We start from the raw sequence: 22,973 nt of genomic DNA on the forward strand, positions 1-22,973 counted from the left end.
TCTTACCCCCTCCCTCTTTTCTGCCCATATTTGAAAATGTTACATTTTCTAGGCTTGTCTCCCAGTGTTCACAAAACTAAAAGTATGAATCTTTTGGCCAATTCACAATGATTAACATAAATGATAATATAAGTATCTGAAATGAAAAGCTGTGACTTTGGAATCAGGAGGCCTGGATTGAAATCCTTCCACTGACCCTACCTATGTGACTTTGGGCAATTAACTTTAGTTTTTCAGGACTCAGTTTCCTTATCTGAACATGAGTTTCCTTCCAGATCTAGACCAATGATCCTATAAAGTCCTGTTTAATCCCCTGTTTCCTTGAAAAAAAGGTCTATACTTAAGGGAGAGAAAAATGTGAAATTGTCTTTGGTCATGAAGGAAAAGGCATATAGCCAACCAAGAATCTACTATGGGAAAGACACAAGAATTTTAGCCATCCTCTTCTCTGATGAGAAGTCTTAGTGTAAGAAAAAATAAGAATGACATCTGAGAAAATGTTTAGTTTCTGGGATGTTTCAATTTCCCTCAGGCTGGCCTTTGGAGAAGTCTATCAGGCAGGTTGGAATGGAATTAAAAATATTATAGATAGAAGGCTGTGTAATACCCAGTGATGGATCTCACACTAGTCCTACAGGTGTGTGGCCTATCTATAGTGACGTAATGACATTTTCAAGTAGAAAAATAATTAGTTAGGCTTGAACTAGACTTATGTAATCAGTTCATGTCACGACAGTATTTTGGACTTCCATATTGTCTTTGTGAAATATTCTTCATGATCATAGAATCATATAGATTTAGAGCTAGAAGAGATCTGAGACACAACTCTACTACTTGCTGTATATCCTTGGGCAAGACATTTAATCTCTATGAGCTTCATTTTCCATTAGTGAGGATCTTTGGGTCATGATGTTTGGCCAGTTCTGAATCTATCTGATTCTAATATCTCTCCATCTTTTCCACAAGAATAGCGTAGGATATTGTATCAAATACTTTGCTAAAAATCAGTGTAAGCTATACGTACTAGCCTTCCCTTCATCTCACTAATTTGGTAAGCCTATTAAAAAAAAAGAATTGACTACTTGTTCTTAATGACATGACACCAACTCTTTTTGATCATTGCTTCCGTTTTTGGATGGTCACAACCATCCCTTTAGCAATACATTCCAGAATTTTGATAATAATGAAAGTAAAGGTTACCGGCCTATAATTTGCAGGCTCCATTGTCTTTCTATTTTTCGAAAATCAGGACGACATCTGTCCTCTTTTCCCCACTGTACCTCTACACCTTCCAGTCCCCACAGTACTCAGAAATTGAGTTCATCTGGACCAGAAAACCGTAACTCGTCAAGGACGGCTAAGCATCTGTTATGGGATGAAAGATGAAAGAGTCTTTTTTTTCCTTCTTATCTTGAGAATTATCTCTTTTGGCCACACTTGTTTTGCTTTGCTGAGAAAACAGGAACAAAATCAGAATTCAGTAGCTCTGCTTCTTCTCTGTCATTAGCTGGCATTTTCCCACCCACTGTGAGCAGTGTTCCTTCTTCTTTTCCCTAATATAGCTGAATGTATCACCATCTCGGCTGTACCTTCTGCAAGCATTGCCATGGAGATCAGGATATAGGACCTGAAAGGCCCAAAAGGGTTTTTCCCAGCATTTCCCATTTCTGAGATAGCATGATGAAGTGAATGGGGCATTGAACTTGTAATCCAGAAGACCTGGGTTCAAATCTTACTTCAGATACTTACTAGTTGTACAACCCTAGGCAAATCACTTAATTTCCATGCCTCAGTTTCCTTATCTGTAAAATGGGCAAGTTGGACTCTGTAGCCTTATAGCTCCACATATACGGTCTCCTGATTACCTTAAAGATCCCCTGGGGAATTTTGCCCTGAATATGAGGATGAAGGGACATATGGGAGCAAGAAACAGGGAGGAAAATGGGCTGAGGAGGGTCACCATTGCAACTAAAGTGGAGATGTAGGGCCTTGCAAATTTTGAGAGTTAAGTATGCATCAAGGGATACAGCTCCAGGAGGTCAGGAAGAGTCAGGAATAGTCAGGATTAGAAGCCTATGAAGTAGCAGAGAGGAGATGGTATGGCATTCGGCTTGAAACAGCCTAGAGACTGTTAGTCCTGATCTTACCTGTGAGCAAGAGTAGCCCACCTTCCCTGGGCTGCCCTTCTCTACTTTTCTGCTTTCATTTGTCTTAACAGAGCTGCACAGACAGGAATGTCTGTCTATAGCGTCTCTTACTCCTACCCCTTTCTGTCTATATGGTTGTGGGCTATACCTGTTACAGTCTTTAACAGTACTTTTCTGGTTTTATGTTTCTTTGGGGAATGTATCTTATCTGTTTCAGTTGCATTTTATTTGAAAACACATAGAAGACTAGGTGTAAAGGAAGGAAGGAAATAAAAAGGATTAGAGTTTATTTCTCCGTGTAAGGGGGTGCCCCTTTCAGATTTTGACAGTTTTGCTGATGGAAAGGGACATAGACAAACTCAATTATGAGATATATATATATCTGAAGAACACTAAAAAAGCAGCCACAGAGACAAGGCGCTCATGATAAATCTGATCATAGTGTCTCTGCATCTAATATGCATATGAATAGCAGGAGGACTTTGTAGTTGATAACTGGGAAACCCTGAACCCCAGAACTGTTTTGTGACTCTTGAAAACGTGTACATTGCCTAATTATGGCTTATCTGGCAGAAAGGAGGAGTTGTTTATTCACCAGGAGCTACAAGAGAGTTCTCTCATGGAAGGGGCCCTGCTTTAAACTCATATGCTTGGTCTAACAACAGACTTCAGAGCCTGGTGGAAAAAAAGGTTTTTACCTTTTTCTGTACTGCAATGTACTTCCTGGAAGAATTGATTGATTAAAGATTGGCTTTATTTCTCTTTGCACTTTCTTGCTTCCTGTTAGATAGAAATTCTAGATAGCCCACCCAAAGGAGCAGAAATAGAAAAAAAGCCTTACAAATCTCAGGATGAATATCTTTGCTCTTTCTTGAAAGAGTGCTTCATTCTCCCAGGAGTGAAGAGGAACATTCTGGCCCAGCAGAGGAGCAGAACATTCCTCATCTAGCATAGGTGCAAAGTAGCTCAGAAGAACAGTGGTCTGGACCAGAAGACGTGCCACATTTCTATTAATGACACCACATCCATTAATTAACTTTCATTTGGACTGTTCCTGAAGAAAAGAAGGGACCTCAAAGCCCCCAGCTCCATAGTTGTGAGTTGCTCTGGGTGCATGTGTTTCCAACACATGATCCTCATTACCATAGTAATTTGTTTGTGTTCAATTTCCCTCATGGACACTGTATAGATTGGCAGGAGAGTGTATGCAAGGCTTATGGGTGGAATATTATGTTATAATTATTATTGCTTTGCCTTATATTTAGTAAATATTTGATTAAGATTTAATGGAGTTAGCTAGCAGATTTGTTGAATGGAAGGCATACCAGTATAGGCTTAGGAGAAAAAAAAATGTATAGTAATAAGAGAGTAGGCACATGAGGGTTACACCTAGAATCCTGAAAGATTTAATTATAGCAACCACTGCTGCTCTGAGGAACTCTCATCCTATCAGAGGGTGGGGCACTAATTTCACATAAAATCCAAATTAACACAGCCAGAGCAAGTTCCTCAATGGAAATTCAACAAGTAAAGGATTAAGAGAGATGATGATTTGTTTGAAAAAAAGCTAACAGTCCCCAAGACAAGATGGTCCTAGCAAAAGCAAGATGGTACTCAACGAGGTGGCTAAGCATTGAGGTAGGGCAAGTTATATTTTGTCTTGTCTAAAAGGGCAGCTGTCTTTGCCTAAGCACAAGCTGGCCCCAAGTGCAACTTTATGCTCTGGAGAGAATGAATCAACAAGGAAAAATATCCATTTACTAAATGCAAACAAACACTCAGCTAAGATATACAGTTGCAGCTCCTTAGTTTCCCATGCAAAGGACAAATCCAGGTTAATAACAACAATCCTTGAGAGTAAATAACTTGGCAAATCTGAAGAGCTAACCTCCTTTTTGATACAAGTTTATGTAAGATTTCCCCAAAAGAGATTTAGTCTTTTCCTGTTCTGTGGCTCCATGACTAAGGTTTATGTGTGTACTTAAAATCATTAATGACATGAAACCTAAGTAGTCCATCAGGGTCAAAAGCCTGGGTAAAACAAATAACACTTAAGATACCCACACTGGGCTTAAAAGAGAAAGCTATGCCTTTGAAAGCAGATGTTTCCACCACAGGAAAAGGGGAAGTGAATTGCAAAAGGGTGTTCAGTAAGTCCTTGACTTAACTGGATTACTGACCACTCAAACTGCCTTGCTGATCAATACTGTCTATTGGTTATAGAAGGGAACAACTCCCCAGTGATTTTCTTTTCCTCTATAGTTCTGTAAAGTTTTTCATTTTAAAATAGTTTATTTTTAGTTGAAACATTTGCTTTTATAAGATTTTGAGTTCTAATTCTCCCCCCCCACCCCCTCTTCCCAAGGTGGCATGCAATCTAATATAGGCTGTACATGTGTAATCATATTAAACATATTTCCACATTAGTCATGCTGTGAAAGAAGAATCAGAATAAAAGGGAAAAACCATGTGAAAGAAAACACAAAAAACAACAACCACAAAAAAGAGAAAATAGTATGCTTTGATCTGCATTCAGACTCCATAATTCTTTCTCTGGATGTTGATAGCATGTTCCATCATGAATCTTTTGGAGTTGTCTTAGATCATTGCATTGCTCAGAAGAGCTAATTCTAACAAAGTCGGTCATCATGCAATGTTGCTGTGACTGTGTGCAGTGTTCTCCTGGTTCTGCTCACTTAACTCATCATCAATTCATGCAAGTCTTTCCAGGTTTTTCTGAAGACCAACTGCTCACCATTTCTTATGGAACAACAGTATTCCATAACACTCATGTACCACAACTTGTTCAGCCATTCCCCAATGGATGGGCATCCCCTCAATTTCCAATTCTTGGCCACCACAAAGAGAGCTGCTATAAATATTTTTGTACATGTGAGTCCTTTTCTCTTTTTTATGATCTCTTTGGGATATAGACCTAGTAGTGGTATCGCTGGATCAAAGGGTATACACAATTTTATAGTCTGGTGGGCTATAAATTACTCTCCAGAATGATTGGATCAACTCACAACTCCACCAACAATGCATTAGTGTTCCAATTTTCCCATATCTTCTCCAACATTTATCATTTTCCTGTTTGGTCATGTTAGCCAATCTGATAGGTGTGATGTCGTACCTCACATTTCTGTGCAAGTACCTTGCATTTCTCTAATCAATAGTGATTTAGAGCATTTTTTCATATGACTATAGAGAGCTTTAATTTCTTCATCTGGAAACTGCCTGTTCATATCCTTTGACCATTTATCAATTGTGGAATGTCTTGTATTCTTATAGTTTGACTCAGTTCTCTATATAGTTTAGAAATGAGGCCCTTATCAGAAACTCTGGCTGTAAAAATTGTTTCCTAGCTTTTTGCTTCCTTTCTAATCTTGGTTGCACTGGCTTTGTTTGTGCAAAACCTTTTTAATTTAATGTAATTAAAAATTGTCCATTTTGCATTTTATAATGTTCTTTATCTCTTGTTTGGTCACAAAATTTTCCCTTCCCTGTAGATCTGACAGGTAAACTATTCCTTGCTCTCCTAATTTGCTTATAGTATCATCCTTTATGTCTAAATCATATACCCATTTTGACCTTATCTTGGTACAGGGTATAAGATGTTGGTCTATGCCTAGTTTCTGCCATATTGTTTTCCAGTTTTCCAAGCAGTTTTTGTCAAAGAGTGAGTTCTTATCCCAGAAGCTAATGTCTTTGGTTTTATCAAACAGTAGATTACCATAGTCATTGACTATTGGTCTTGTGTACCTAACCTATTCTACTGATCCACCACTCTATTCCTTAGACAGTACCAAGCAGTTTTGATGCTTGCTGCTTTATGATACAGTTTTAAATCTGGTGTGGTTAGGCCACCTTCCCTTGTACTTCTTTTCATCAATTCCCTTGATATTCTGGACCTTTTGTTCTTCCAGATGAATTTTGTTATTATTCTTTTCTAGCTCTCTAAAATAATTTTTGGTAGTTTGATGATTAAGTAAATTAATTTAGGTAGAATTGACATTTTTGTTATAATAGCTTGGCCTACCCATGAGCAATTGATATTTTCCCGAGTATTTAGATCTGACTTTATTTGTGTGAAAAGAGTTTTGTAATTGTGTTCCTATAGTTTCTGGGTTTATCTTGGCAGGGAGACTCCCAAATACTTTGTATAGTCTACAGCTGTTAGGGTAATTTTCTCATGGGAGTTCTAGCTTCTCTTAGCAGAAGCTGAGGGTCACAAGCTGTTGCGTGGCAAAAACAAGGAAGTCTCACAAGACCTCTCCTTTGCCGACACTCAGCTCCCACGGTTGGCTCGGCTCTCCTCTCATTGGGAGAAAAGTCTTACTCATACCCCTGATAGGAGGGCTGCAGGTGTCCGGCAGACTTGGTAATTGGCTATCATGTGGAGATCGTGCTTTGATCAGGTGTTACGAGGGATATAAATGAAAGCTACTAGCACTTAATAAACGGAGCTTCTGCGATCTTGCTGTCTCCCGCCTCATCAATGCGCCTCCAGGTTAAGAGTATTGAGCTGGTCTCATGCTCACCACTGCAGTGGCTGCGTCATACAGCTATTTTAAATGGAATTTCTCTTTCTATCTCTTGTTCCTGGGCTTTGTTTGCAGTATATAGAAATGCTGGTTATTTATGTGGGGTTTTTTTATATCCTGCAACTTTGCTAAAGTTGTTAATTATTTCAAGTTGTTTTTTAGTTGATTCTCTAGGATTCTCTAAGCATAACATCTTATCATCTGCAAATAGTGATAGTTTCGTTTCTTCATTGCCTATTGTAATTCCCTCAATTTCTTTTCCTTCTCTTATTGCTAAAGCTAACATTTATAATACAGTATTGAATAACAATGATGATAATGGACATCCTTGTTTCACCCCTGATCTTATTGGAAATGCTTCTAGCTTATCCCCATTACATATAACGCATGCTGATAGTTTTAGATAGATGTTACTTGTCATTTTAAGGAAAACTTCATTGATTTCTTTACTCTCTAGTGTTTTTGATAGGAATGGGTGCTGTATTTTGTCAAAAAGATTTTTCTGCATCTATTGAGATGATCACATGATTTCTGTTCATTTTGTTATTGATATGGTCAATTATGCTGACAGTTTTTCTAATATTGAACCAGGCCTGCATTCCTGGTATAAATCCCACCTGTTCATAGTATAGTATTCTCATGATTAGTTGCTGTAATCTCTTTCCGTAAAGTTTTTCTAATGCTGCTTCAGTGATACTATCATTTAAATTTTTATTTTTTGCCTCCTTTTTATTCTTTATTCCTCACTTATGCTTTTGGGTTTTGAGTTGAACTTACTCAGCTTTTCTTACTATTTTCAGATTAAAATGATTATAATTTTAATAAACAATTTTTAAATTGTTTCTTTTTTTACTGAAGTTCTATGATCTTATTTACAAAAACAAATCCTGTTTATATTTTTGTTTTATTTTTCTTCTGTCTTTCATTATTTTATTTATGAAATAATTCTTTTTTTTTAACATGTGTTTTTAAAACTTTAGGTTACAAATTTTCTCCCTTCCTCCCTTCCCACCCACTCTTATTGAAAAGGCAAGCATCTCGATACAGGTTATAGATGTGTAGTCATGCAAAACACTTCCATAGTACTCATGTTGTGAAAAACTAAGTATATTTCCCTTCATTCTATTCTGTCCCCCATTTATTCTATTCTCTCTTCTGACCCTGTCCCTCCTCAGAAGTGTTTGCTTCTGATTATCCCCTCCCCCAATCTGCCCTCCCCTCTATCAACTCCCTGCTCTCTTGTTCCCTTCCTCCCTTATTTTCCTGTAGGTAAGATAGATTTCCATACCCCATTGTGCATGTTATTCCCTCCTTAAGCCAAATCCTATGAGAATAGGATTCATTCATTCCCTCTCACCTTCCCCTATTTCCCCTCCACTGTAAAAGCCTTTTCTTGTCTGTTTCATGTGAGATAATTTATGCCATTCTACTTCTCCCTTTCTCCTTCTCCCAGTATAATCCTCTCTCACCCCTTAATTTTATTTTCCAGATATCACCCCTTCATCTTCAACTCACCCTGTGCCCTCTATCTATCTATACATACATATATTTTTTTTGCTTCCCACTACCCTAATACTGACAAAGGACTCATGAGTTACAAATATCATCTTTCCATGCAGGAATGTAAACAGTTCAACCTTAATAAGTCTCTTATGATTTCTCTTTCCTGTTTACCTCTTAGATGTTTCACTTGAGTCTTGTATTTAAAAATCAAATGTTCTATTCAGCTCTGGTCTTTTCCTCAGGAATGCTTGAAAGTCCCCTATTTTGCTGAATGACCATTTTTCCCCCTGAAGGATTATACTCAGTTTTTCTGGGTAGGTGATTCTTGGTTGTAATCCTATCTCCTTTGCCCTCCGGAATATCATACTCCATGCCCTCCAGATCCTTAATGTAGAAGCTGCTAAATCTTGTGTTATCCTGATTGTGTTTCCACAATACTTGAATTGTTTCTTTCTGGCTGCTTGCCATATTTTCTCCTTAACCTGGGAATTCTGGAATTTGACTACAATATTCCTAGGAGTTTTCCTTTGGGGATCTCTTTTAGGAAGTGATCAGTGGATTCTTTCAATTTGTATTTTGCCCTCTGGTTCTAAAATATCAGAGCAGTTTTGCTTGATAATTTCTTGAAAGATGATGTCTAGGCTCTTTTTTTGATCTTGGCTTTCAGATAGTCCAATAATTTTTAAGTTCTCTCTTCTGGATCTATTTTCCAGGTCAGTTGTTTTTCCAATGAGATATTTCACATTGTTTTCTATTTTTTCATTCTTTTGGATTAGTTTTACAGTGCCTTGATTTCTCATAAAGTCACTAGCTTCCAATTGCTCTATTCTAATTTTTAAGGAAGTATTTTCTTCAGTAAACTTTTGGACTTCCTTTTCCATTTGGCCAATTTTGCTTTTTAGGACATTCTTCTCCTTATTGGCTTTTTGGACCTCTTTTGCCATCTGGGTTAGGCTATTTTTTAAGGTGTTATTTTCTTCAGTATTCTTTTGGGTCTCCTTTAGCATCACTCTCAGTTTTTCCTCTAGTCCTACTTGCTTCTCAAAGTCCTTTTTGAGCTCTTCCATGGCCTGGGACCAATTCATATTTTTCTTGGAAGCTTTGGATGTAAGAGTTTTGGCTTTGTTGTCTCCTTCTGGTTGTATGTTTTGATCTTTTTTGTCACCAAAGTAAGATAATATAGTCTGACTCTTTTTGCACTGCTTGCTCATCATCCCGGCCAATTACTTGAACTATAAACTCTTTGTTAAGGTAGGGGTCTGTTTCCAGTGTGGAGAATGTACTGTCCCAAGCTTCAGGGGTTTTGTGCAGCTGTTTTCAGATATACTTCTAGGGACCTGTAAATTTCCAGTCTGTCTTTCATTTTTAAGCTTCTCATGGATATTTCCCACTAGTGCTATAAATCTCTTGCATTCCAATGATGAGTATATGTGTATGCAGTACATACATACATATATATATCATGTATATATGTATATAAACATATCATATTTAAATACATAATTGGTTTATGAATATAAAAGTTTGCTATTCAACATTGCTAATAATACAGTAAGCATGTGTTTTCCTAAAATTTCATGCTGCTGACAATGGTATCAATGTTATACTATTGTTTATTGATGTACCAATTGTTGGTATTTGACAATGGGTCTTTGTGTGGTCGTTAATTGCATGCCTACTTTATGAGTTATAGGCTCAGTATTTATTCCATGATTTATTGATTCACTCTGTTAGTACATCTATTTAATATTTTAAAGGTATATAATTTGATGCTTAAATACTGTCATTATGAATCACTTACCACTAGCAACTTGTCATTAACAACAACAATTTTGGTCCTTTTTATCTTCCTTTTAGAGCCTCAGCTTATTCTAAGCTTCAGCACTCCTGACATTATTTTTTCAGGTCCATGCTACAGTGTTTTATTATCTCTTGTTCTCTATTCCTATTTCCATTTCCTGATATGTTTTTTTCAAATTTAAGGAACTTAATGATTTCTCTGTGTACCTGTATTGATTTTTTTTAGACAATTCTCTTTCCTCAATAATATCTTAATTCACACATTATTATTTTAAGTTTCTGACATTAAAATAACAAGAAGTCTCATCTTCAAATCCCCAAATAATAAATTAGGTACTTAAACATATGAGTGGATATGTAGTTCTCACATGTTGATATTCATAGATTGCTATTGCTTATGAACTCATGCTACTGACATGGTACTGAAAGGATATCACTCCTTATTGTAAATACACTCATAAATAATTTATAGGCATAACTCTGTAGGTCATTGGGAAGCAGTACCAGGAAAACAATATAGACAATTATTATAGTGGTTAAAAAAAACAACAACAACAAACAACAAAAGAAACAGTCTTGAATGCTCTGTAATTATAATGATGAAACTTGGCCCCAGATAGGAGGTTCAAAAATGCACTTCACTCCGTTCTGGTCAGAGATGAGGGAATGGGAATGTTGAACATTGCCAGTGCTGTCAGAGTTAGTTGATGTGTTAATTTAGGTGAATATTTTTTTTTCTTTTTTGTTACAAGTGATGGCTTACTGTGTTGAGGGAAGTGAAGGGATACATTTTGAAATGAAGCTGATGCTAAATCAAAAGTTACAATTTTAAAATACATTTTTAAAATAAATTTTAAAAAAGAAGGAATATTGTTCACATGACAGCTTAAGATGTATATTTTCACTTTTGAGCTGACAATCTCTTACTCCTTCCTAAACTTAACCTGCATCCTAACTTCCCTACTTCTGTTGCAGGTACCATCATTCTCTCAGTTACTCAGTTTCATAATCTCAGAATAATCTTTGACTCTTCCCTTTTTCTTACATATAATCATTTGCCAGATCTTGTCAATTCATTTAATACATCTCCTACATCCATCTCCTTCTCTCTACTCATATAGTCACCCCCCAGTTTAGGTCCTCTTCATCCATCTGTCCCCTGAATCACTGTAGTGCCTTGCTCATGATAGTCTTACAACCTTCTATTCCAATCTATTTCACATCAACTCCCTTCATGTACTTTACATTCCAGTAAAACTGAACAATTAGCTCTTCCCCAATCTCATCTTTTCTTCTTGCTTCCATGTATGCAGTCCAACTTCCATATCTGGAACATTCATTGATTTATTCTCTTTAAATGGACACCCCTATTTCCTTCTTTGCTAGCTGCTCCAGTCTTTGTTCTGTGTGTCTCTTTCCTCTCTTCAGCCAGTTTTGTTTTGTTACTGCTCTAACATTCCAGATTAGTCCATCAACAAGCATTTATTAATGCCTTATTGTGTGTAAGAAACTATACTAAATGTTGAAGACACAAAGAAAGGCAAAATACAGTCTCTGTCCGAAGTTCACATTCTAATAGGGTGTTTTAGGCAAAGTTAAGAGGGTCTAAAATAAACCAGGTGGCTACAGTTTCAGGTTTCTATATATTACCTCAATTCTGTGGAATGTTTTTTTAACATTTACATTGGTTTATATTTTTGGCATCAGACTAGACTCATTAGCATTCACCTCCCCAGAACATTTGGAGAATCATAGAGTAGCATCTTTGACTGTTTATGTCAACTGAGTTTAACACAATGAAACATTATAGTCTTATATATTGTATATAATAATATAACATATATGCAAGAAATATATGACACAATCCTTGCCTGACAAGAACTTAAAATTTGTGTGCATATATATATTTGTGTGTTTGCATACACACAAACATATATCTAAATATACAAATATGCACATATATATATACATGCATATATACATATATGTACATATATGCATGCATACATATATATATATAAAGTCAGTTAATAAGCATTTACTCAGTGCCTATTGTATGCCAGGAAAAGCCCCAAATATACAAAAATCAGTGAATATATAGTCCTTGACCTCAAGAAGCTTAAACTGGAGTAGGAGAGAAAACATGCATATAACTATATAGATATGTTACTCAGAGTATTCTTTCATTAAGTAAGAAAATATTTAAAGCACTTTGCATCCCTTAAAACACCAGATAAATATTAGCTATTAATCTTAGAGGGAATGCAATGGTCAGGGAGGAGGAAAGCAAGAAGGCGAAGAAAGTTCTTCAGCAGAAGGTGATTTTGAGCTGTTTTTAAGGAAACTTGGAAATTATGTGGAGGAGGTGAGGAGGGAGAACATTCTAGGTATGAGAGAGAGTGCAAACACACAGAGTCAGAAGATGAAGTTTTGTGCATAGGGAGCAACAAATAAGCAAATGTGGCTGGATCATAGCTCACATGGAGGGAGTAAATTGTAAAAAGTTGGAAAGGTAGGAAAGTATCAGGTTGTGAAGGGCTTCAAACACCAAACACATGATGTTATATTAATCTGGAAGGTCACAAAGAATCATTGGCATTTACTGAGTAGTGGAAGTGACATGGTCAGACTCACTCTTTAAACAAATTGCTTAGACAGCTGAGTGGAGGATGGTTTGCAGTTGGGAGATACTTCAGGCACAGAGACCAATGAGAAGGCTATTACAATAGCCAGTAGGCAAGAGATAGTGAAGGCTTGAACTGTGATCGTGGCTATTTGAGTAGAGAAAAGGCACATATATGAAAGATGTTGTGAAAGCAGAAACAAGATTTGACAAGAGTTTGGATGTGTGGGCTGACTAAGAGTGAGGTGTAGAGGATGACATCACAGTTGTGAGTCTGGACAGTGATGCCTTCCAGAGCAATAGCAATGTTAGGAACAGGTCAGGGCTTGTTAGGAAAGATATGATTTTGGGTCACATTGAGTTTGAGATGCTAACAGGACATCCAATTCAAAATATCCAAAAGGTAGATGGTGACAGAACTTGGGATTAGGATAGAGATGAAGGGCTAAATGTATAGATCAAGGAATCATGTGCATTGAGATACAATTGAACCTTTTGGGGGGGGGATGGGTGGGTGATGAGGTGACCAAGTGAGATAGTACAAAGGAAAAGGACTCAGCGGATGTGACTTGAATTAATATCTGCAAAGCAGTCTGGGGTAGCAGGTAAGGCAAAGAGAATAGAACAACACAAATCTAGAGAGGAGAGAATATTCAGGAAAGAGTTATTGACTGGAATTTCCAGTTATCACCAGGGGGAGGGGTGATTATCTTCTAGAACTTTAGGGAATGGCTCTGTTGATTCTAAGTGCTTTCACCCTCAGCAACAGCTATATATTCATGTATATAGAAATAAATATATAAAGAAGTTATATAAATTTATTTCTATATACATGTATATATAGCTGTTGCTGAATAGATAAATGGTCAGATGATATCAACAAACCATTCTCAAAAGAACTACAGTGAATTTGCAACCACATGAAAAATGCTCCAAATCACTAATAATAAGAGAAATGAAAATCAAAACAGCTATGAGGCTTTACTTCACATCCTGAAGGTTGGTAAAAAGACCAAAAAATGGTAACAATCAATGTTGGAGGAGTTGTGAGAAAATAGGCACACTAATACATTGTTGATGGAGCTGTGAAATGGAACAACCATTTTGAAAAGTAATTTGGAATTATGCAAATAAGGTGACTCAAATGTATCCATACTCTTTGAACCAGAGACTCCATCACTGGTCTTATGCCCCAAGAAACTATTGATTGGAAAAGTCCCTATAAACTCCAAAATATGTATAGCAGTACTTTTTATGATAGCTAAGAATTGGAAACAAAGTAAATGCCCAGTGACTAGAGAATGGCTAAACAAATTGTGGTATATGAATGTAATAGAATACTAATCTGCTGTAAGCAATGATATATGTGATGAACACAGAGAAGCATGGAAAGATCTATGTGAACTGATGCAGAATGAAGTAGACAGAGTCAAGAGAACAATGTACATGATAACTACAATAATGTAAATGGAAAGAACAATGACACACTAAAATATTAAAAGTAAATGTAACAAAATCATAAAGATCAAGAGATATTCAAATGAAGAGATATGAGAAGACACCTCCAACTTAGCTCTTTGTAGAGGTGGGAGGTTCACAAGTGTTAGATATTGCACATTTACTTTTTCAATGTATCAATCAGTTGTGCTGACTTTTTTTTCCTCTTTAAAAATATTATTTGTCATATGGGATATAGGATGCCATGGTGACATAAGAAACAGAAAACATCAATAATTTTTTTTTTAAGGAAAAGCTACAGAGCCTTTTCCCGAGGTCTTTAGCCCCCTTTCCATAAATTTCTATCCTATTGGTTTAGCAACATTTTTATACTTTTAAGTCAGAAAACACTAATTGTTGTGGGAACCAAAATTTATGGTTTTCAAAACATTCTTTCTGAGAGAATCAATACTGACCATTCTTTTCCATCACCATGTCTTAGAGTATAATTAAGTCATAATCTTGAAGGCAGTATGGCTAAGTAATGGAAATAAGATCTAGAGCATTTAGGATTAAAAGATACTTTTTTAGTTCCATTAAAATTATGAACACCTCTTTTAAAGATGCAACCTAGGATGTTTTAACTTCTCGATGACTCATGAAGGCATTCACTTAATTTGCCATGGAGAGGAGAGGAGAGGAAAGAGAAGGGTGTGTGGGTGTGTGTTTATGTTTATTTGGATAAATGACCATTGTTTGGTTTTGCTGTGAATATATTTGTTTTTCTATTCTTGTTTAGATTCAAGTCTCATGTTGAAAAAAATCTTTTCTAAAAGAAACCCTACACATTTTTGTATGACTCACATTTTGGACTAGCCCATAGACCACATCAAAGATACTCAAAAGACCACACTTGGAGAATCACCAATTTAGAACATACATAGATCCCAGATTATTTTAGGTGGTGACAGAACAAACACGTATCTTGGGCACATGCTCATCAGTCACAAAATAGATGGGACCATTGAAGGTCATTTGATCTATCCTCCTGCCTTCAAGAAACTCTAACCACCCCAAACCCTACCAAATACCTGTAAAAAATGGCTCTAAACAAATTTTAGAGCAGCAGAATCCACAAAAAGACAGAGTGAAACAAATTTCCAGCCCAAGACAACCTGGATGGCTGATTAGAAAGGTCTGTTGTGCTGGGCTGGGAGAGGAACTCAGTTCAGTGTGGGCATGCAGTTAAAGACCAGGCCTAAGTGAACCTGGAGCAGGCCTCAGAGGACTGAATCATGGGCAGCTATGGTGGTTTCCAGACTTCTTAACCCACAAATGCCAAAGACAACTTAGAAGGTCAGTAGGAAAAGTCTGTGACCACGGTGAGAGAGAAGCTAAGTCCCAGCCCCAGTCCCAGCGCAGCCCCGGGGCGATGGCTGCTTCCAGAGCTTCTGGCCCACAGACTGAGGGGGTGTCAAGTGGCTGATCAGAGGGGGATAGCAGGGATCTCTTTGCCGGTGCGAGGCAGGATTTTCTTGCTTTGCCTGTGCTTAGATCTGGGTCATAGTTCTGGGTGGCAATCCTGGGGTGAGGAGGAGTGTTGGCGTGGTGGAGCTTGTAGTGGCAGTGGAAAGGGAATCCTCCTCACAATTCCAAGGCAGAAAAGAGTGCTTGTGGTCATTCATAGACCAGAGCATAGCCAGGAAAGGAGTAAACATCTCACCCTTGATCATACCACCTTGGGAGAACTGAAAACTTATAGGTCCCTAGAAGTATCTCTGAAAACAGCTACACAAAACCTCTAAAGCTTGGGACAGCACATTCTCTACACTGGAAGCAGACCCCTACCTTCACAAAGAGTTTAAAGCTAAAGTAATTAGCTGGGATCATGAGCAAATTGTGCAAAAAAAGTCAGACCATAGAATCTTTCTTTGGTGACGGAGAAGATCAAAACATACAACCAGAAGAAGATAACAAAGTCAAAGCTCCTACATCCAAACCCTCCAAGAAAAATATGAATTGGTCCCAGGCCATGGACGAGGTCAAAAAGGATTTTGAGAAGCAAGTAAGAGAAGTAGAGGAAAAACTGGGAAGAGAAATGTGAGTGATGCAAGAAAATCATGAAAAACTAGTCAACAGCTTACTAAAGGAGACCCAAACATATACTGAAGAAAATAACACCTTAAAAAATAGCCTAACCCAAATGGCAAAAGAGGTCCAAAAAGCCAATGAAAAGGAGAATGCTTTCAAAAGCAGAATTGGCCAAATGGAAAAGGAAGTCCAAAAGATTACTGAAGAAAATACTTCCTTAAAAATTAGAATGGAGCAATTGGAAGCTAGTGACTTTATGAGAAATCAAGACATTGTAAAACAAAACCAAAAGAATGAAAAAATAGAAGACAATGTGAAATATCTCACTGGAAAAACAACTGACCTGGAAAATAGATCCAGGAGAGAGAATTTAAAAATTATTGGACTATCTGAAAGCCATGATCAAAAAAAGAGTCTGGACATCATCTTTCAAGAAATTATCCAAGAAAACTGTCCTGATATTTTAGAACCAGAGGACAAAATAGAAGTGGAAAGAATCCACTGATCACTTCCAGAAAGAGATCCCCAAAGGAAAACTCCTAGGAATATTGTAGCCAAATGCCGGAGTTCCCAGGTCAAGGAGAAAATATTACAAGCAGCCAGAAAGAAACAATTCAAGTATTGTGGAAACATAATCAGGATAACACAAGACTTAGCTGCTTCTACATTAAGGGACCACAGGGCATGGAATATAATATTTTGGAGAGCAAAAGAGATAGGATTACAACCAAGAATCACCTACCCAGCAAAACTGAGTATAATCCTTCAGGCAAAAAAATGGGCATTCAATGAAATAGAGGACTTTCAAGCATTCTTGATGAAAAGACCAGAGCTGAATAGAAAATTTGACTTTCAAATACAAGACTCAAGAAAAGCATGAAGAGGCAAACAGGAAAGAGAAATCATAAGAGACTTAAGGCTGAACTGTTTACATTCCTACATGGAAAGATGATATTTATAACTCATGAGACCATTGTCAGTATTAGGGTAGTTGGAGGAAATAAATTATATGTATAGATAGATTGATAGACAGAGGGCACAGAGTGAGTTGAAGATGAATGGGTGATATCTGGAGAATAAAATTAAGGGGTGAGAGAAGATTATACTGGGAGAAGGAGAAAGGGAGAGGTAGAATGGGGTAAATTATCTCACACAAAACAGACAAGAAAAGGCTTTTACAATGGAGGGGAAATGGGGGAAGATGAGAGGGAATGAGTGAATCATTGGATTTGGCTTAATGTGGGAATAACATACATACTCAATTGAGTATGGAAAGCTTCTTATCCTACAGGAAAATAGGGGGGAAGGGGATAAGAGAATGGAGGCAGGGGGATGATGGGGGGGCAGATTGGGGGAGGGGGTAATCAGAAGCAAACACTTCTGAGGAGGGACAGGGTCAAAAGAGAGAATAGAATAAATGGTAGGCAGGATAGGATGAAGGGAAATATAGTTTTCCACAGCATGACTACTATTGAAGTGTTTTGCATGACTATACAAGTATAACCTGTATTGAGTTGCTTGCCTTCTCAATGAGGGTGGGTGGGGAGGGAGGAAGGGAGAAAATTTGGAACCCAAAGTTTTAAAAACAAATGTTAAAAAATTGTTTTTACATGCAACTGGAAAATAAGATATACAGTCAATGGGGTATAGAAATCTATCCTGCCCTACAGGAAAATAGAAGAGGAAAAGGTTACGAGAAGGGGGGGTGGAGATAGAAGGGAGGGGAGATTAGGGGAAAGGGTAGTCAGCATGCACACTGTCTTGGGGTTGGGGGAGGGACGACACGGGGAGAAAATTTGGAACTCAAAATCTTATGGAAGTGAATGTTGAAAACTAAAAATAAATAAATTAATGAATCTTAAAAAAAAAAAAGAAAAAGAAACTCTAACCAAATAACACCAGGAAAATGGGAGTCTCTCTGGAGGTTTTAAAGAAATTCTACAACTTTCCTCAGTAACTTATCCTCTTTAGCATTTAACATGAATACCTCACATGAATCTTTCTTAGTGGTGCACTCAGGATCCGTGACTCTATTTTCTTGAAAGCTTATTTCTAGCACATGTATACCCTCAATTCTCCAACCTAAACCTGCCTCTCCCTGAGAGTTTACCTTTCAACCTAACCAACTTTTCTTCTTGTCTATGGTTACAGAACCTGAGACTGAAAGCTTAAAAATGCAATTTTATATTTATGTTGAAAAGGCAGACTTACATTTACTCATGTATTGAATCCAGCGGAAAACATGGCATACTCTTCATTCTTAATAGACACAATCTTGTATCTTTAAACGTTTCATGTTTGCATAGCTTGCCTCTCCAACTAGAGTATCAGTTCCATGAGGACAAAAACCATGCTTTAAACCCCTTCAAATACTGTGTTTTGTGACAATAACTGCTTGGTTGTTGTTTTATTTTTGTTGTTGTTGTTGTTGTTGTTCAGTCATGTCTGACTCCTTGTGACCTCATGGACACATGCCAGGTCCTTCTATCCTCCACAGTCTCCTGAAGTCAGTCCAAGTTCATATTCATTGCTTCCATGATGCTATCTATCCCATCCACTGCTCTTCCCTTCTTTTTTGCTTTCAATCTTTCCCAACATCAAGATCTTTTCCAATTAGTCCTGTTTTCTTATTATGTGGCCAAAGTATTTAAGCTTCAGCTTCAGTATTTGTTCTTCCAATGAATAGTCTGAATTAAGTTCTTTAAGTATTGACTGATTTGACCTCCCAGCTCTCCGAGGAACTCTCAAAAGTTTCCTTCAGCACCACAATTTGAAAGCAGATTCTGAGGTGCTCAGCTTTGCTTATAGTCAAACTCTCACAGCTATACATTACTATTGGAAAAACCATAACTTTATCTCTATGAACCTTTGTTGGCAAGGTGATGTTTCTGCCTTTTAGTGTGCTGTCCAAATTTGCCATAGCTTGCCTTCCAAGGAGAAATTGTCTTAATTTCATGGTTGCAGTCACCATCTGCAATGATCTTTGAGCCCAAAAACATAAAATCTTACACTGCTTCCATTTCTTCTCTCTCTATTTGCCAGAGCGTGATGATATCTGCTGTCATGATCTTAGTTTTTTTAACGTTAAGCTTCAAGCCAGCTTTTACACTCTTTTCTTTCACCCTCATCAAGAGACTTCTTAGTTCTTCTTCACTCTCAGCCATCAGAGTGGTATCGTCTACATACCTGAGATTGTTGATATTTCTCTCTGCAACATTAATTCCAGCTTTTAATTCATCCAGCCTGGCATTTTACCTGAAATTACTCTGCATATAAATTAAATAAATAAGGCACCAATATATAGCCTTGTTGTATTCTTTTTCCAATCTTAAGTCAATCAGTTTTCCATATTTGTTTCTAACAATTGCTTCTTGACTTGTATAAGAGTTCCTCAGGAGACAAGTAAGATGATCTGGTACTTCACCTCTTTGAGAACTTGCTACATTTTGTTGTGATCCACACAGTCAAATGCTTTAGTGTAATCCATGAAGCAGAAGGTGTTTTGTAGAACTCCCTTGCTTTCTCCATAATCCAGCAAATATTGACAATTTAGACTCTAGATTCTCTGCCTCTTTGAAAACCAGCCTACTCTTGTGATTCTTAGTTCACATATTGCTGAAGCCTAGCTTGCAGAATTTTAATCATAACCTTGCTGGAATGTGAAATGAATGAAATTGTTTGGTGATTTGAATATTCCTTGGCATTGTCCTTCTTTAGGATTGGCACATAAGCTAATCTTTTCCAATCCAGTGACCACTGTTGAGTTTCCAAAATTTTCTGGCATATTGAGTGCAGCAATTTAACAGCATCATCTTTTAGGATTTTAAATATCTCAAATGGAATTCCATCACCTTCCAGGTCCCCCTGACTCCAGGGTCAGTGCTCTATCCACTGTGCCACCTAGCTGCCCCCACTGTGCCACCTAGCTGCCCCAAGGCAGTGATTTTTGTTATTCATTCATTCAGTCATTTCCTACTTTTGACCTTGTGGACATTATGACCGTGGGGTTTTCTTGGCAAAGATGCTGGAGTGGTTTGCTATTTCCTCCTCCAGTGTGTCCCCATTTGACAAATGAGGAACTGAGGCAAATAGGGGTTAAGTGACTTGCCCAGGATCACACAGCTATTAAGTATCTGAGGCTAGATTTGAACTCAGACTTTCCTGATTCCAAGTCCAGTGCACTATCCACTGTGTAACCTAGCTTAATAACGCATTTTAATTAATTTGTTCTTTCATTCAGCATTCTATAGAGCAAAGTGCTAAAAATATGCTAGGAGAAAGGAAGGAAACATATTTATATAGAGCCTACTATGAGCCAAGTGCTTTACAAATATTATTTTAGTTGATCATCACAACAACTCTGAGAGGCAGATGCTATTATTATCCCCATTTAACAATTGAGGAAACTGAGGCAGGCAGAGGTTAAGTGACTTTTCCCCAGGGTCACATAGCTATAAGTGTCTAAGGCCAGATTTGAACTCAGGTCTTCCTGATGCCAATGCTCTATCCACAGTACCACTTAACTGCCTCAAAATAACATGGCTACCATACTGTTGCTGTAAAATAATGTCTTGGGCAAGGAGATTGTGTGGCATGGCTAATTCTTTCACTGACATCATTCCCCTTTTATAATGTGCATATGTGTCTGTAGAGTGTTTTTAATGTTCCTTTTTTATATTACTGTCACTTTCCAGTAGCTACTTTCCACCAGTAGAACCCTCCCTCTTAACAAAGTGCAGCAAATCAAATCAAACTGACTTATTGATCATGTCTAATAGCACATGCTTCATTCTACACTCACAGTCCACCACCTCTCTACCAAGAAGGAGGAAGTATGTTTCATTGTCGACCTCTGGAATCATTGTATCAATATGAATTCTGATGTCTTTCAGTTCTCTTTTCCCTTAAATTGTGTTTTTAGTTTGTTCTAGTGTCTCTGTTTCCTGCACTCTGCATCAGTTCATATACATCTTCTAATTGTCTCTGAATTCCACATCTTAATTGTTTCTGATGACACAGAAATATTCCATTGCATTTATCTACCACAACTTGGTCAGCCATTCATCCATCTGTGAGTACCCAGTTTGTTTCCAGTTTGTTTTTTTCCTATCAAAAAAATACCACATATTTTGTTATTTGTCGGACTTTCTTCCATCTGTGATGTCCTTGGGGCACCTGCCTAGTGAAGGTATTGTTGGGTCAAAGTGTATTGATGTTTTAGTCTTTTTCTAGCACAGTTCCAAATTATTTTCTAGAATGGTTGGGCCAACTTGCAACTCCCCCAACAGTGTATTACTGTATCATTCTTCTGATTCATTTGGTTCTTTGATGACTTCCTAGATTCAGACTAAAACATAGACCTCTTGGTTTGATATCCTAGACGAATGATTTCTGGTTTACTCTCTTTTTTGATTGTGAGTTGTACCCAGTGGTGTGCTGGAGCCAGCTTAGGAAAACCAATTGTTAAATTTTCAGTATAAGCATTTGTACCTCGGAAACTGGCATGTGCTAGAAATCAGAACTTGGTTTTTTTGTTTTGTTGATTGGCTAGACTTAAGAATGCGTTAATACAGATTAAACTTTAAAAGTATATCATGGGTACATTCCTCTCCCTCTCCCCCAGATAGTTGTTAAACATTTACTAGCACATTTCTGGGTGTACCATGGCCTTTTCTTTAGAAGAGTTCTTTCCTTGGACTCTCTCCATTTCATGTAATTAACACACAAGCAGGCCCTCTTTTCTCCATATTTGGGTGGAAATTTTGATACTAGTTGCCATTAATTAGCAATCAGTGCATCAAGTTCCCCCTGAAAATTCAATGGAGTGAGGGTAAAATGCAAGCCCCCAATTCTCCACTGGTCCTTGACTAATTTTGCTCCCAAACAATGGCAACTCTTTACTTCTTAATTGATCAGCCTCACTGAAAAATCATTCGGACTTTAAATTCATAATAAAGAAGCCAAAACAATTTATCTAATGTAACAAACCTCTAGAGGTCAATAAAATACATCAATAACAAGCCCTTCTCTCACTTCCAGCCCAAGCCAACCCTCTCACCTTTTCTCAGCTTCCCAAGACAGAAGGTTCCATTTTTCTTCCCTTTCTCCAATTACTTTCATGCATGAAAGCTGTCAATGCCTCCTCATAAACCTACCTGTCTGCCAACATTTCTGGGTGGGGTTTGGGAGAATTTTCAGTCAGTCTCACCAGTCAGCAATTCCAATCATTCGCACTGGGATTAGAGAGTGTGGTAGAAGTTTTGGGTCATTCTCATGGTCACAGCTGCAAGGGTGAACAGAGAGTAGAATGGCTCCAGGGTTCTGGGAGTTCTGCTCCAGGGGTTTCCTTGTGAGCTTATCTTCATAGCCCCAGCACTCAAAAGGGGGGATTGAGCAAATGCCCAGGGCTAATTCCCACAGAGTACTCCCTGACTGTCAGGAATCTATGGAAGAAAATAGGAGGAGAGTAGATGTGGTCGTGTTGTTGGCCTCAGCTCCCATTTCTTTGTCCCTCCTTCCTCCTTCAAACTACACATTCCCCTCCTGTATCTGACATCACGTCTGCAACCCAACCCATCCAGGACAGATTGACAACAAAGCCAGCTGGAATTGTGCCAGTCTTGGCACTCCGTATGAAACATTATCCCCAGTGGACACATTCCCCACATCAGGAAAGGGATACAGCTTTCTTCAAGTGAATGGAACTTATTAAGCTTCTTTAGTGGCATGCTTTCTACTCCCAGCCATTGTGTCCCACCCACTTAGACAATTTCTATTATCTTGAGCTTCCAAACCTTCTATCAAACTCACTTTTTTAAGAAGTCATTC

At 37.7% G+C, this 22,973-nt stretch overlaps 1 protein-coding gene across 1 annotated transcript in view; it reads right to left on the reverse strand.

The window, feature by feature from the left end:
- RMDN2 (regulator of microtubule dynamics 2) overlaps nucleotides 1-22,626 on the reverse strand; it is a 140,483-nt gene extending 117,857 nt beyond the window's left edge. Inside the window, exon 1 of the mRNA XM_027865344.1 lies at nucleotides 22,301-22,626. The gene's annotated coding sequence lies outside the window, so the exon portion shown is untranslated. The remainder of the gene's footprint in view (nucleotides 1-22,300) is intronic.
- Nucleotides 22,627-22,973: the final 347 nt, after the last annotated feature.

The sequence above is a fragment of the Vombatus ursinus genome, unplaced genomic scaffold, assembly GCF_900497805.2.
Source record: "Vombatus ursinus unplaced genomic scaffold, bare-nosed wombat genome assembly UNPS02014778.1, whole genome shotgun sequence".
In the NCBI taxonomy this organism is placed as follows: domain Eukaryota; kingdom Metazoa; phylum Chordata; class Mammalia; order Diprotodontia; family Vombatidae; genus Vombatus; species Vombatus ursinus.